The sequence below is a fragment of the Salmo salar genome, chromosome 15, assembly GCF_965601325.2.
Source record: "Salmo salar chromosome 15, fSalSal1, whole genome shotgun sequence".
NCBI lineage: Eukaryota > Metazoa > Chordata > Actinopteri > Salmoniformes > Salmonidae > Salmo > Salmo salar.
The window spans coordinates 104,811,516-104,826,989 of NC_138305.1; positions in this window are offsets into that span (position 1 = coordinate 104,811,516).

The window sequence follows — 15,474 nt, forward strand, 5'->3', positions numbered from 1 at the left end:
GTGCTGGTGTTGGGACAGACGTCCTGGGACAGACGTCCTGGTGTTGTTGGTCCAGTTGTGCAGGAGTGATGCTTTGGGACAGACGTGCTGGTGTTGGGACAGACGTCCTGGGACAGACGTCCTGGTATTGTTGGTCCAGTTGTGCAGGAGTGATGCTTTGCTCTGGCTGCAGTTAGATGGTGGTGTCTGTCCTGCTCTAAGGGTTCTATTCAATCAGCATCATGGAAGTTCAGCTTTACAGCATGATTTAAATTTAAAAGGTAATGTTCCCGCTTTAGTGGAGACTGCCTTCACGGTAAACGCTGCTTATGTCAGCTTAATTGGAAATCCCCTTTACATTTCTATCACGGAATCTGTAACGCTTCCGTTTTGCAGATTAAATAGAGCCCTAAATTGTCAACTTCTATGAGGGTTTTGGAGTGCCAGGTAGATCGGTTAGAGGCAACGTCTGTGAATTGGCTAGGCTGGATTTGGCTAAACTTGAGGTTGTGTTTCAGGTTGTCTTTGAATCATTGTTTTTTTAGTGGTCGCCTTGTCTTCTGGTGTAGCTCATCTTGGGAGGCGGTGTTGAGACATTCTGATGGTGTGGTGGTGTGATGGTGTGGACGGTCCATCCTGGTGGTGTGGTGGTGTTGCGACATCCTGATGGTGTGGTGGTGTTGAGACATCCTGATGGTGTGGTGGTGTGATGGTGTTGAGACATTCTGATGGTGTGGTGGTGTGATGGTGTGGACCGTCCATCCTGGTGGTGTGGTGGTGTTGAGACATCCTGATGGTGTGGTGGTGTTGAGACATCCTGATGGTGTGGTGGTGTGATGGTGTGGACGGTCCATCCTGGTGGTGTGGTGGTGTTGAGACATCCTGATGGTGTGGTGGTGTTGAGACATCCTGGTGATGTTGTGGTGTGGTGGTGTTGAGACATTCTGATGTTGTGGTGGTGTTGAGACATCCTGATGTTGTGGTGGTGTTGACACATTCTGATGGTGTGGTGGTGTTGAGACATCCTGGTGGTGTGGTGGTGTTGAGACATCCTGGTGGTGTGGTGGTGTTGAGACATCCTGGTGGTGTGGTGGTGTTGAGACATCCTGGTGGTGTGGTGGTGTTGAGACATTCTGATGGTGTGGTGGTGTTGAGACATCCTGGTGGTGTGGTGGTGTGATGGTGTTGAGACATTCTGGTGGTGTGGTGGTGTTGAGACATCCTGGTGGTGTGGTGGTATTGAGACATCCTGGTGGTGTTGAGACAGCCTGATGTTGTGGTGGTGTTGAGACATCTTGATGCTGTGGTGGTGTTGAGACATCCTGATGGTGTGGTGGTGTGGTGGTGTTGAGACATCCTGATGATGTGGTGGTGTTGAGACATCCTGGTGGTTTTGAGACATCCTGATGTTGTGGTGGTGTTGAGACATCCTGTTGGTGTGGTGGTGTGGTGGTGTTGAGACATCCTGATGGTGTGGTGGTGTTGAGACATCCTGATGGTGTGGTGGTGTGATGGTGTTGAGACATCCTGATGGTGTGGTGGTGTTGCGACATCCTGATGGTGTGGGTGTGTTGAGACATCCTGATGGTGTGGTGGTGTTGAGACATCCTGGTGGTGTTGAGACATCCTGGTGGTGTGGTGGTATTGAGACATCCTGATGGTGTGGTGGTGTTGAGACATCCTGGTGGTGTGGTGGTGTTGAGACATCCTGATGGTGTGGTGGTGTTGAGACATCCTGGTGGTGTGGTGGTGTTGAGACATCCTGATGTTGTGGTGGTGTTGAGACATCCTGATGGTGTGGTGGTGTTGAGACATCCTGGTGGTGTTGAGACATCCTGGTGGTGTGGTGGTATTGAGACATCCTGATGGTGTGGTGGTGTTGAGACATCCTGGTGGTGTGGTGGTGTTGAGACATCCTGATGGTGTGGTGGTGTTGAGACATCCTGATGGTGTGGTGGTGTTGCGACTTCCTGATGGTGTGGTGGTGTTGAGACATCCTGATGTTGTGGTGGTGTTGAGACATCCTGATGGTGTGGTAGTGTTGAGACATCCTGGTGGTGTGATGGTGTTGAGACATCCTGATGGTGTGGTGGTGTTGAGACATCCGTGTGGTGTGGTGGTGTTGAGACATCCTGATGGTGTGGTGGTGTTGAGACATTCTGTTGGTGTGGTGGTGTTGAGACATCCTGATGTTGTGGTGGTGTTGAGACATCCTGATGGTGTGATGGTGTTGAGACATCCTGATGGTGTGGTGGTGTTGAGACATCCTGGTGGTGTGGTGGTGTTGAGACATCCTGATGGTGTGGTGGTGTTGAGACATCCTGATGGTGTGGTGGTGTTGAGACATCCTGATGGTGTGATGGTGTTGAGACATCCTGATGGTGTGGTGGTGTTGAGACATCCTGGTGGTGTTGAGACATCCTGATGATGTGATGGTGTTGAGACATCCTGGTGGTGTGGTGGTGTTGAGACATCCTGATGGTGTGGTGGTGTTGAGACATCCGTGTGGTGTGGTGGTGTTGAGACATCCTGATGTTGTGGTGATGTTGAGACATGCTGATGGTGTGGTGGTGTTGAGACATCCTGGTGATGTTGTGGTGTGGTGGTGTTGAGACATTCTGATGTTGTGGTGGTGTTGAGACATCCTGATGGTGTGGTGATGTTGAGACATGCTGATGGTGTGGTGGTGTTGAGACATCCTGGTGGTGTGGTGGTGTTGAGACATCCTGGTGATGTTGTGGTGGTGTTGAGACATCCTTTTGGTGTGGTGGTGTTGAGACATCCTGATGGTATGGTGGTGTTGAGACATCCTGATGGTGTGGTGGTGTGGTGGTGTTGAGACATCCTGGTGGTGTGGTGGTGTTGAGACATCCTGATGGTGTGATGGTGTTGAGACATCCTGGTGTGGTGGCGTTCAGACATTCTGATGGTGTGGTGGTGTTGAGACATCCTGGTGGTGTTGAGACATCCTAGTGGTGTGTTGGTGTTGAGACATCCTGGTGGTGTGGTGGTGTGGTGGTGTTTAGACATCCTGATGGTGTGGCCAGTCCATTCTGATGGTATGATGGTTTGACGGTGTGATGGTGTGGTGGTGTGATGGTGTGATGGTGTGGTGGTTTGACGGTGTGATGGTGTGGTGGTGTGATGGTGTGATTGTTTGATGGTTTGATGGTGTGATGATGTGGCCAGTCCATCCTGATGGTGTGGTGGTGTGATGGTGTGGCCAGTCCATCCTGATGGTGTGATTGTGTGATGGTGTGGCCAGTCCATCCTGATGGTGTCATGGTGTGATGGTGTGGCCTGTCCATCCTGATGGTGTGGTGGTGTGATGGTGTGGCCAATCCATCCTGATGGTTTGATGATGTAGCCAGTCCATCCTGATTGTGTGGTGGTGTGATGGTGAGGCCAGTCCATCCTGATGGCTTGATGGTGTGATGGTGAGGCCAGTCCATCCTGATGGTGTGATGGTGTGGCCGGTCCATCCTGATGGTGTGATGGTGAGGCCAGTCCTTCCTGATGATGTGATGGTGTGGCCAGTCCATCCTGATGGTGTGATGGTGTGGCGAGTCCATCCTGATGGTTTGATGGTGTGATGAAGTGGCCGGTCCATCCTGATGACGTGGACGGTCCATCCTGATGGCGTGTCCGGTCCATCCTGATGCTGTGATGGCGTGGCCGGTCCACCCTGATGGCGTGTCCGGTCCATCCTGATGGCGTGGACGGTCCATCCTGATGGCGTGGCCGGTCCACCCTGATGGCATGTCCGGTCCACCCTGATGGCGTGTCCGGTCCATCCTGATGACGTTGTCGTGTCTTTGGCTATGCCGGATTAAGTGATATGACATGCTAACCTATAAAATCCTTTCTCTGTAATTAATATTACCTGACTAAGCTAATCATGTAAATGTAATTAACTAGAAAGTCGGGGCACCACGGAAGAACGTTTATAGAGCCGTTATCTTCCGAATAAACTCTTAAAATACTTAGTCATATTTTACATCGATAGCAGTCAATATTAACCCTTATCTTATTTTCAGTCTCATAATGAAAGTTGTAAATTCTTGGCGAACCCTGGCGAACCCTTCTTCATGAACCCTGGCTAACAAGTTGAATCAGCAATACAAAATTGGGTTTAATTATTTATTTACTAAATACCTAAACTAATCACACAGAATTACATATACACAGAATACAAATGATGTCATACAGAAAACATCCTGGTGGACGGAACCTGTATCATGGCTGGTTACACAAAGGAAAGGGGGTTGGGCTTGAATGAAAGAGCAGGAAGACTTAGGAACGAAGAAACAGCAGCTATGCTATCGTAAATACATTATCTTATGCATTCTAAATTACCGCCCATTTGGAAAAGGAAAATGCAATAAATATTTACTCTGAGCTGCGCTTCGGTAGATTGGTCGTAGATGCTGGCCAACAGATCTTCCTGTCCTCGGAAGAATGTCTCTGGTGGTAAATTGGGTACGTGGTGGTATCTTCGTCTGGTTGTTAGACTGGATCCGTCGTCCGTCCTTTCCTAGCCCACGTCTACAGCGGCCGCTGCTAACTCAACGGCTAGGAGCTTAGTGAATAAGCTCAAAGTTCATACCATTTGCCACCAAAGCTCACGCCGAGGTTGGCTTAGTTCTGTACTTGACGTGTGTCCTTCTAACGTAGAGGCTGCAGACCTCACGTACTGGAACAACGTGGTTATCTTTTCGTCAAAGGCTTATATAGTGGAGAGGGGGAAGGATGTGTTTCATCGTTTATAACCCCTCCTCTTCACAGGGGTGGGCCACTGATCAAGCAGGGCACTTTCCTTATGAAAACCCAATTCTCTCATTTGGAAGCTAAAATTACATTTAATCTCCTAACAAACTATTTCAATATCAAACATTTCAATTGCATAACAATTCCATGTTACTCTGATAACTAGAGGGTGTATACTTTCTCAGGTACAGTTTATGTCGTCCTGTCATCAGTCATAATGTCTCAGATGACAACCGAACTGACATCCATACCCATTACGTTCCCAAGCATATTTCCAACTGGTTTTATTACCAAAATATGGTTCCTTTTCCCCATTTGTTTGATGTTCCCAGACTCTCTATATTTAACACAGGCTATTCAAGTCCTTCAGTAGGGTTAGAAGAGAGGGGAAGGGAGAAAGGTATTTATGGGGGAGTCATAAACCTTACCCACAGGCCAACGTCATGACAGTCCCCCCATGTTGGGTTCAATCTTGCGATTAACCTGCATGTTGTAAACCAACATAAAAATGAACGTGGGTTGTCCTGGTTGTGGATCATCGTTGTGGTCCCCATCTGGCGGTCGACCCGGGTAGGGTGTCTGCAAATGAAGAAGTCCGCTCCAAGGCTGGGCAGCAGATGTCCAGTTGGTGGTTGCTATTGCAGTCCCCTCTCTGGTGGTCGACCCGGGTAGGGTCTCTGCAAATGAAGAAGTCCGTTCCATGGCTCGGCAGCGGATGTCCGGATTGGGATCGCCGTTCCGGACCCGTCGTCTGGTCATCCAGACTGGAATATCTGGGCAGTAACTTAGGCAGATGTTAACAACGCACACACACTCATGAAATATATCATTACATTTCCTCCCAAATGAGCGGCGTTGTGGCACTAACTGATGGTTGTATGGGGGAGTTGTTTATGGCTTTATCACTTTCTATGTGCCGAAGAAAATGAAACAAAATGAATGAAAGCATAAACAAAACAAAATATAGTTATGCCACCTTAATCATCTAATTGGACTGTATTCTATCTACGTCCTTGGTCTTGGCAAAATGACCCTATCATGGCATTGTCTATTGTCATATTTAGGGCTTTCCTAATTTGCGGGGTGGCGCTTAGGGTACTATCCTAAGTTGACAACTATATGATAAGTCTACAGCTGTAAGGCGCTAGTTTTGGGCAGTCTACAGGGATGACCTATGGACTTCTGGTTAGAAAACTGGTGAGTGCTGTAGAGTCAAAGGCCTAGAAGTAAATGTTCAACTTTACTAAGGCTGGTATTTTGCTTGGACCCTTAAGTGATCCTAGCATAAATCCTAATTGGATGTTCCGTTGTGCATGTGCGTTTATGCTTACACAATCGCGCATGTCAAGGGAAGAAAACCAAGTATCCTGGCAGATTACAACTTGTTCAGAATGAGTCTGATGTAGTCAGGTAATTTTCAGGTCAATGCCTGGAGGTCAGTCAGAATTGGTGTCAAGGGAGTCTGTAGTAGTTTTCTACAAGTCACGGTGTCTTCCACTATTGTAGTGGCGGTAGGTATGAAGTCTATTTCATAGCTATGTTATCCACGGAGGAGCTAACCTCACGACGGAAGTACTCTAAGTATTAGACCAGTCATACGTGGTGTGATCATGGTTCATGACTTCTAATAACTTTTCTCCTGAACGGAGGGTTCTATTTATTAGTGGCATGTGTTAACCATTGGAAGAGTGCAATGGAGATTCCCTTCCCCATGTTGCACTCTGAGTGACTCCTATGTCGCTATTATCAATAGCAATTTAACTTGTGAGGTTACTAATCCTCTTACTGAGTGTTGCTGGACTGACTGTGGTATTGGTACTGGTATTCAAGGGGTCCAGTTGTCCTACCGATTTATTCTGAAATATTATCTACCGGAACACATGATTGGAGCATATTACTAGTTGTATTGTAGTTGAACCTACACATGGCAAGGAATGATTATTGTTGCCATTTGTTTTGGAGGTGGACAAGTCCATTGGACTTCCTTTACAACCAGTGTGGTACACCTCAGTACTATCTTAGATGTGTTCTAAGATAATCCCCGTCTAGGGGCCTGTCTGCTCCTCACTGTTCTCATAGGGGAGTTTACAACTAGATTTGATTTATGCTCTGGTGGCCTCGTACCGTGTTGTCCGTAGTCTCGACCCCCCCACCGGCCTCGATGAGGCTCATCATGGGTCTGGGCTACTATTCCCCCCCTTTGTGTCTCGGGACCCCCCCACCAGCGGATGGTGTTGGTGTCCGAGGCGCAAACGAAAAGGTCGGACCCTATGTACGAGTTGTCAGTGGCCGCGTTATTATGCGAATGGCTGTAACCTTTCAACCAAATCTCCTGGTGTTTGTGCGTCAACACCCTCAGTGGCTGTCGAGGTCTGTCAGTCATCACCGCGTCCGTGTGTGGCAACCTTTTCAGTACCTGCAAACTGAGACGAGGATATCGGTCTGTGATATCGCAAAGTGTTTCACCAGTGAGAGTCATCGGGTCATTTGCTGGACTGATGCCATTAGTGTCATTCTAAGGTGTGACAGTCCCCAACAAAGAAGAAGGTGTATCATCGGAAGCAGAGTGTACTCTGCGCATCAATGTTTTTCTTGCTGAGACGGCCGCAGTGCTTGCGGAAGTGTCCGAAGGGCAAGAGAAGTTCATCTCAACTACCGTATTGCACGACTGCAAGGAGGAGGGAAGTTGCTCATTCACAGAGACAGCTGGCTCGAAATCATGAAAAGAATGGTCAATCAGATTGGCTGATGGAATGTGTTGAGATATCGTAATATCTCCTTGGGTCGGATTCTGCACCAAGAGGTTTCTAAATGTCTTTTTCCCAAGGGGTGCTTTCGACAGATACCCCTCGTGAATGACTGCGTTGCAGCTAGCGTTAGGGGAAGACAGTGTGGTCAGTGGAGAAGGCACTGTGGCCTGTGACCATACCTGGTTGGTTTTCCAATCCATCAATGGGAGTAACCGATCCATCAAGTCTGCTCCAAGTAGCAGGGGTACAGTTTCGAGGCTGGTAACATACACAGGGTGAACGAGCGATACGTCCTTGAAGTGTAGTTTCAGCATGACTCTCAACGTGAGAGGCGAGGTAGTCTGAGTGACCCCTCGAAGTGTAGTTTCGCATCGCTCCACTTTTAACCAACGTTTAGTTGGCTTCAAAGCCCTTTTGAGATCATCAAACAATGTTTGAGAGATGAGTGATATTGTCACACCCGAATCAATTAGCGCATGACAAGTTAAGCAGTCCTCCAGGACTGTTTCCAGGTATGGCCGTTTAGATTCGTGGTTAGTGGACATATTCCCCACAAAGTGGAGTGGTCGTTCGCAACGACGTGATGTGCCATTTCTGTTCAAGGTGGAAGCAGATTGACTTTTCCGATTTTGAGTGGGCTTGGCTTTAACGAAGCGTTTGACCTTTTTCTTCTTCATTTTTGTATCAGAGTCTACAGACAAAGCCCAGGGGCTTGTTTCTTGATCAAGCGGGCCCTGGATAGGGTCTTGAATGAGAGCGGGAGAAATTTGAACTTTAACGTCCTTGTTATGGGTGTTAACCTCTATGGGCTAGGTGGGACGCTTGCGCTCTCTCTCTCCCTCTCTCTCTCTCTCTCTCTCTCAGCTGTCATTTCCCAGCTCTGCTGACATGAGGGCAGCCTCAGATGACACATTTTTCCCCTCCCATCACTTTCTCTCTCTCTCTCTCTCTCTCTCTCTCTCTCTCTCTCTCTCTCTCTCTCTCTCTCTCTCTCTCTCTCTCTCTCTCTCTCTCTCTCTCTCTCTCTCTCTCTCTCTCTCTCTCTCTCTCTCTCTCTCTCTCTCTCTCAATTTCTGTATCCTCCTGTCTCAATGTCTGTATCCTCTTCTCTCTCTCTCTCTCTTAACCTCTCTAGGGTCGGCGGGACGAAATCGTCCCACCTACTCAACAGCCAGTTGAATACCTTAGAAATGCTATTACTTCAATTTCTCAAACATATGACTATTTTACACCATTTTAAAGACAAGACTCTCGTTAATCTAACCACACTGTCCGATTTCAGAAAGGCTTTACAACGAAAGCAAAACATTAGATTATGTCAGCAGAGTACCCAGCCAGAAATAATCAGACACCCATTTTTCAAGCTAGCATATAATGTCACATAAACCCAAACCACAGCTAAATGCAGCACTAACCTTTGATGATCTTCATCAGATGACAACCCTAGGACATTATGTTATACAATACATGCATGTTTTGTTCAATCAAGTTCATATTTATATCAAAAACCAGCTTTTTACATTAGCATGTGACTAGCATGTGACTAGCATTCCCACCGAACACTGCCGGTGAATTTACTAAATTACTCACGATAAACGTTCACAAAAAACATAACAATTATTTTAAGAATTATAGATACAGAACTCCTCTATGCACTCGATATGTCCGATTTTAAAATAGCTTTTCGGTGAAAGCACATTTTGCAATATTCTCAGTAGATAGCCCGGCATCACAGGGCTAGCTATTTAGACACCCAGCAATATTCCATTACCGTACTTCGAAGCATGTCAACCGCTGTTTAAAATACATTTTTATGCCATTTTTCTCGTAAAAAAGCTATAATATTCCGACCGGGAATCTGCGTTTAGGTAAAAAGAGGAAAGAAAATAAAGCACGGGGTCGACTCGTGCACACGCCTAAGCCCATTGTCCTCTGATCGGCCACTTGCCGAACGCGATAATGTGTTTCAGCCAGAGGCTGCCTCGATATCATTCAGCTTTTTCCCGGGCTCTGAGAGCCTATGGAAGCCGTAGGAAGTGTCACGTTACAGCAAAGATCCTCAGTCTTCAATAAAAAGAGCCAAGATGAACAACAACTTGTCAGACAGGCCACTTCCTGTTCAGAATCTTCTCAGGTTTTTGCCTGCCATATGAGTTCTGTTATACTCACAGACACCATTCAAACAGTTTTAGAAACTTTAGGGTGTTTTCTATCCAAAGCCAATAATTATATGCATATTCTAGTTACTGGGCAGGAGTAGTAACCAGATTAAATCGGGTACGTTTTTTTATCCGGCCGTGTCAATACTGCCCCCTAGCCCTAACAGGTTATACAATACATGCATGTTTTGTTCAATCAAGTTCATATTTATATCAAAAACCAGCTTTTTACATTAGCATGTGACGTTCAGAACTAGCATACCCCCCGCAAACTTCCGGTGAATTTACTAAATTACTCACGATAAACGTTCACAAAAAACATAACAATTATTTTAAGAATTATAGATACAGAACTCCTCTATGCACTCGCTATGTCCGATTTTAAAATAGCTTTTCGGTGAAAGCACATTTTGCAATATTCTGAGTAGATAGCCCGGCATCACAGGGCTAGCTATTTAGACACCCAACAAGTTTAGCACTCACCAAATTCAGACTTACTATAAGAAAAATGTTATTACCTTTGCTGTTCTTCATCAGAATGCACTCCCAGGACTTCTACTTCAATAACAAATGTTGGTTTGGTTCAAAATAATCCATTGTTATATCCAAATAGCGGCGTTTTGTTCGTGCGTTCAAGACACTATCCGAAGTGTAAATAAGGGTCACGCGCACGATGCATTTCGTGACAAAAAAATTCGAAATATTCCATTACCGTACTTCGAAGCATGTCAACCGCTGTTTAAAATCAATTTTTATGCCATTTTTCTCGTAAAAATGCGATAATATTCCGACCGGGAGTGGTGGTTTTCCTTCAAAGAGAGAGAAAGTAAACATTGAGTCGACTCGGGCACGCGCGCCCCGTCCCATTGTCCTCAGATTGGCCACTTACAAAATGCGCTAATGTTTTTCAGCCATGGGCTGCAAAGCCACGATTCAGCTTTCTGGCGCCTTCTGAGAGCCTATGGGAGCGTTAGAAAATGTCACGTCATGCCAGAGATCCCCTGTTTTTGTTAGAGATGATCAATATTCGTTTCCTGTTTCCGGTCACAACTTGCAGACTTGTTTACGCTGCTGTGCGTTTTTGTTGCCGATCTTACTTTGATACCTGACGGTTTTTTACTTTTTCATTACCGTATATTTTTACTTTTTCCCTCACTCAACTTTTTTCATTCAACTTTTTTACCCCGGAGGTTTTATCTGGACATGGTTCGTCAGGACTTCAAACAGCCGAAGCTAAGTAACATTAACATGATGCCTTCTAATTGCAGTCGTTGTACTTATAATATACAGGAGAACGATCGCCTTACGGCAAGGATAGCTGTGCTGCAAGCCCAGCTTCAGACGCGATCGTTAGGCAAGGGTAATTTCAGTGTAGGAAAGGATGAAACAGCGTCTGTGCCACCAGTAAGTACAGATAGTAACGTTAGTATAAACCCCCTCGCACGGTCCCCGCAGCCGGACATCTTTCTCATGGCTTCTGGAGGGAAACGCTGTAGGAATGCTCAACCGGTGTCGCTTATTCAGCCGACAGAAACTTTCAACCGGTTCTCCCCATTAAGCGAGTCGGAGTCGGAGGCCGAGACTTCTCTGGTCTCTACTCCTCCCGTTGTGGGGTCTGAGACGCCGACGGGTCCCACCATTAGCTCTGACAAATTGAAAACCCTAGTCATTGGCGACTCCATTACCCGCAGTATTAGACTTAAAACTAATCATCCAGCGATCATACACTGTTTACCAGGGGGCAGGGCTACCGACGTTAAGGCTAATCTAAAGACGGTGCTGGCTAAAGCTAAAACTGGCGAGTGTAGAGAGTATAGAGATATTGTTATCCACGTCGGCACCAACGATGTTAGGATGAAACAGTCAGAGGTCACCAAGCGCAACATAGCTTCAGCGTGTAAATCAGCTAGAAAGATGTGTCGGCATCGATTAATTGTCTCTGGCCCCCTCCCAGTTAGGGGGAGTGATGAGCTCTACAGCAGAGTCTCACAACTCAATCGCTGGTTGAAAACTGTTTTCTGCCCCTCCCAAAAGATAGAATTTGTAGATAATTGGCCCTCTTTCTGGGACTCACCCACAAACAGGACCAAGCCTGGCCTGTTGAGGAGTGACGGACTCCATCCTAGCTGGAGGGGTGCTCTCATCTTATCTACGAACATAGACAGGGCTCTAACTCCTCTAGCTCCACAATGAAATAGGGTGCAGGCCAGGCAGCAGGCTGTTAGCCAGCCTGCCAGCTTAGTGGAGTCTGCCACTAGCACAGTCAGCGTAGTCAGCTCAGCTTTCCCCATTGAGACCGTGTCTGTGCCTCGATCTAGGTTGGGCAAAATTAAAAATGGCGGTGTTCGCTTTAGCAATCTCACTAGTATAAAGACCTCTTCCATTCCTGCCATTATTGAAAGAGATTGTGATACCTCACATCTCAAAATTGGGTTACTTAATGTTAGATCCCTCACTTCCAAGGCAGTTATAGTCAATGAACTAATCACTGATAATAATCTTGATGTGATTGGCCTGACTGAAACATGGCTTAAGCCTGATGAATTTACTGTGTTAAATGAGGCCTCACCCCCTGGTTACATTAGTGACCATACCCCCCGTGCATCCGGCAAAGGCGGAGGTGTTGCTAACATTTACGATAGCAAATTTCAATTTACAAAACCAAAAAACAACAATGACGTTTTCGTCTTTTGAGCTTCTAGTCATGAAATCTATGCAGCCTACTCACTCACTTTTTATAGCTACTGTTTATAGGCCTCCTGGGCCATATGCAGTGTTCCTCACTGAGTTCCCTGAATTCCTATCGGATCTTGTAGTCATAGCAGATAATATTCTAATTTTTGGTGACTTTAACATTCACATGGAAAAGTCCACAGACCCACTCCAAAAGGCTTTCGGAGCCATCATCGACTCAGTGGGTTTTGTCCAACATGTCTCTGGACCTACTCACTGCCACAGTCATACTCTGGACCTAGTTTTGTCCCATGGAATAAATGTTGTGGATCTTAATGTTTTTCCTCATAATCCTGGACTATCGGACCACCATTTTATTACGTTTGCAATTGCAACAAATAATCTGCTCAGACCCCAACCAAGGAGCATTAAAAGTCATGCTATAAATTCTCAGACAACCCAAAGATTCCTTGATGCCCTTCCAGACTGCCTCTGCCTACCCAAGGACGTCAGAGGACAAAAATTAGTTAACCACCTAACCGAGGAACTCAATTTAACCTTGCGCAATACCCTAGATGCAGTTGCACCCCTAAAAACTAAAAACATCTGTCATAAGAAACTAGCTCCCTGGTATACAGAAAATACACGAGCTCTGAAGCAAGCTTCCAGAAAATTGGAACGGAAATGGCGCCACACCAAACTGGAAGTCTTCCGACTAGCTTGGAAAGACAGTACCGTGCAGTATCGAAGAGCCCTCACTGCTGCTCGATCATCCTATTTTTCCAACTTAATTGAGGAAAATAAGAACAATCCGAAATTTCTTTTTGATACTGTCGCAAAGCTAACTAAAAAGCAGCCTTCGCAAATGGAGGATGGATTTCACTTCAGCAGTAATAAATTTATGAACTTCTTTGAGGAAAAGATCATGATCATTAGAAAGCAAATTACAGACTCCTCTTTAAATCTGGGTATTCCTCCAAAGCTCCATTGTCCTGAGTCTACACAACTCTGCCAGGACCTAGGATCAAGGGAGATACTAAAGTGTTTTAGTACTATATCTCTTGACACAATGATGAAAATAATCATGGCCTCCAAACCCTCAAGCTGCATACTGGATCCTATTCCAACTAAACTACTGAAAGAGCTGCTTCCTGTGCTTGGCCCTCCTATGTTGAACATAATAAACGGCTCTCTATCCACCGGATGTGTACCAAGCTCAATAAAAGTGGCAGTAATAAAGCCTCTCTTGAAAAAGCCGAATCTTGATCCAGAAATTATAAAAAACTATCGGCCTATATCGAATCTTCCATTCCTCTCAAAATTTTTAGAAAAAGCTGTTGCACAGCAACTCACTGCCTTCCTGAAGACAAACAATGTATACGAAACGCTTCAGTCTGGTTTTAGACCCCATCATAGCACTGAGACTGCACTTGTGAAGGTGGTAAATGACCTTTTAATGACGTCAGACCGAGGCTCTGCATCTGTCCTCGTGCTCCTAGATCTTAGTGCCGCTTTTGATACCATCGATCACCACATTCTTTTGGAGAGATTGGAAACCCAAATTGGTCTACATGGACAAGTTCTGGCCTGGTTTAGATCTTATCTGTCGGAAAGATATCAGTTTGTCACTGTGAATGGTTTGTCCTCTGACAAATCAATTGTAAATTTCGGTGTTCCTCAAGGTTCCGTTTTAGGACCACTATTGTTTTCACTATATATTTTACCTCTTGGGGATGTCATTCGAAAACATAATGTTAAATTTCACTGCTATGCGGACGACACACAGCTGTACATTTCAATGAAACATGGTGCAGCCCCAAAATTGCCCTCGCTAGAAGCCTGTGTTTCAGACATAAAGAAGTGGATGGCTGCAAACTTTCTACTTTTAAACTCGGACAAAACAGAGATGCTTGTTCTAGGTCCCAAGAAACAAAGAGATCTTCTGTTGAATCTGAAAATTAATCTGGATGGTTGTACAGTCGTCTCAAATAAAACTGTGAAGGACCTCGGCGTTACTCTGGACCCTGATATCTCTTTTGAAGAACATATCAAGACTGTTTCAAGGACAGCTTTTTTCCATCTACGTAACATTGCAAAAATCAGAAATTTTCTGTCCAAAAATGACGCAGAAAAATTCCTCCATGCTTTTGTTACTTCTAGGCTGGACTACTGCAATGCTCTACTTTCCGGCTACCCGGATAAAGCACTAAATAAACTTCAGTTAGTGCTAAATACGGCTGCTAGAATCCTGACTAGAACCAAAAAATTTGATCATATTACTCCAGTGCTAGCCTCCCTACACTGGCTTCCTGTTAAGGCAAGGGCTGATTTCAAGGTTTTACTGCTAACCTACAAAGCATTACATGGGCTTGCTCCTACCTATCTTTCCGATTTGGTCCTGCCGTACATACCTACACGTACGCTACGGTCACAAGACGCAGGCCTCCTAATTGTCCCTAGAATTTCTAAGCAAACGGCTGGAGGTAGGGCTTTCTCCTATAGAGCTCCATTTTTATGGAATGGTCTGCCTACCAATGTGAGAGACGCAGACTCAGTCTCAACCTTTAAGTCTTTACTGAAGACTTATCTCTTCAGTAGGTCCTATGATTAAGTATAGTCTGGCCCAGGAGTGTGAAGGTGAACGGAAAGGCTGGAGCAACGAACCGCCCTTGCTGTCTCTGCCTTGCCGGTTCCCCTCTTTCCACTGGGATTCTTTGCCTCTAACCCTTTTACAGGGGCTGAGTCACTGGCCTACTGGTGTTCTTCCATGCCGTCCATGGGAGGGGTGCGTCACTTGAGTGGGTTGAGTCACTGACGTGGTCTTCCTGTCTGGGTTGGCGCCCCCCCCCCCTTGGGTTGTGCCATGGCGGAGATCGTTGTGGGCTATACTCGGCCTTGTCTTAGGACGGTAAGTTGGTGGTTGGAGACATCCCTCTAGTGGTGTGGGGGCTGTGCTTTGGCAAAGTGGGTGGGGTTATATCCTGCCTGTTTGGCCCTGTCCGGGGGTATCATCGGATGGGGCCACAGTGTCTTCTGATCCCTCCTGTCTCAGCCTCCAGTATTTATGCTGCAGTAGTTTATGTGTCGGGGGGCTAGGGTCAGTCTGTTACATCTGGAGTATTTCTCTTGTCTTATCCGGTGTCCTG